Below are 1,608 nucleotides of genomic sequence, written 5' to 3'. Positions count from 1 at the left end.
GGGGGGGGGGGGGGGGGGGGGGGGGATCCAGTCGTCTACCTGTAACTGACACAGTGAGTGTTTACAGCAGGTTTCAGCTGAATTCATTCTACATCAGTGTTTAAACTGATCTCACACAGGTGATACGAGTTCTGCCGATTCCCCAAAGTGATGCGAGTGTTGACGCGACCGAGGCCGAGGTCAGATTTTATTTACGTTTACACACATTTTAAAGTCGGTCTGAAGATCATCTACGCCACACTGAAGTCTAGTGAGTGTGTGTTTGCCCACATAGTAAAAAAAAAAGGGAACCAAACTGAATCAGTCTTCTGTAGATTTAATGGGTCCAGAGTCTCAACGGCCTCTGAATATACTGAGGCTTGAACCGTATTCTTCATATTATAGAAGAGACGTGGGACTGGGATCAGGTTACAGCCGCTTCATGGAGTAAGTACGTTCATAAGTTCTCAGTAATTACTAGCTAGTTTCAAATGAGTGATTTATTTCATCGGGCCATCTTGAGAAATGGGATTAGCCAGCAAAGACTTCAGTCATGTGTAAATCAGTTGCTAGGAAACATCTGGAAATGTCATCCAATCAAAATCAGAGTAAACAGGAAGTCACTGCAGCATCACAAGGGGAGATAACTTCCAAAAATCTAAGTGTTAGTTTTGGCTCATGTCTGCACACAGAGAGAAATACAGTGTGTGTGAACTTGACTGACATTATTTTATCATTTATAATAATAATAATAAAGCATAAAGTTTATAATGTTAGTCAAGTTGAGTACATTTTGTGAAATGTTACATAAACTTTTAATTAAATTTAATCAGATTTATATTGATATTAAACGTGTTGTTGACCGTGTATTCTGTGTTCACCCTGATCGGCGTGTATTAGCTAACGTTAGCTGTGTTTAGCTGGTTCAGTTGGCAACACAACAGCCACACCTGGAGGTTGTGGGTGCAGTACAATCGTCTCTATGTAAGAATTAGTTCACGAGGTTCAAACCGGATTAATTTAGTGACGCGTGAACTTCCACTGAGTAAACGCTAATTCACAAGCTTCACAAGTTCCTACTGCACGAGAGACCAGGGTCCACGTCCTGGTCTGCACATGGGATTTGTTTTTGACAGTAAGAATAATATGGAATAACTAGATTTATCATGTGAACCTTAATATTTCTGATTGATCTTTCGGTGACGGTGTAAATGCTGCCAAATAAGACAGACTGAATATTGGCAACTTACTTGGCAAATGGTCAGATTTAAAGATGAATATCATCCTTAAAACATCAGTATTGCCCCCCACTCCCCTCCCCCCTCCCCTATCTTGGTTACATATCCATCAGTGGCTATCAGCCGTTTCAGTGTTTGTCATAAGAGGAGTGCGGGACTGTGTACTGTGTGTGACCAGGCTGAGATGGACCCAGATAAAAGGATTCTGCCAAGTCCTGATTAGATCTGCTCCCATGTTTGTCTTCCAGTATCAGGGATTACATGATTTGTGTGTTGCAGGGTGTTAACTCTCCCACCTACGCCCCCGACGGGGAGCGCATTCCAGCAAACTCCATGCAAATGAAGCCACCATCTTCTCTCTGGTGTGTCCCCCTGGAGCTGCTTTAACTCT

Source organism: Seriola lalandi, unplaced genomic scaffold, assembly GCF_002814215.2.
Source record: "Seriola lalandi dorsalis isolate HSWRI2012SDOR001 ecotype SW California unplaced genomic scaffold, Sedor1 jcf7180002054646, whole genome shotgun sequence".
Lineage (NCBI taxonomy): Eukaryota > Metazoa > Chordata > Actinopteri > Carangiformes > Carangidae > Seriola > Seriola lalandi.
This window is presented reverse-complemented; position numbering follows the sequence as displayed.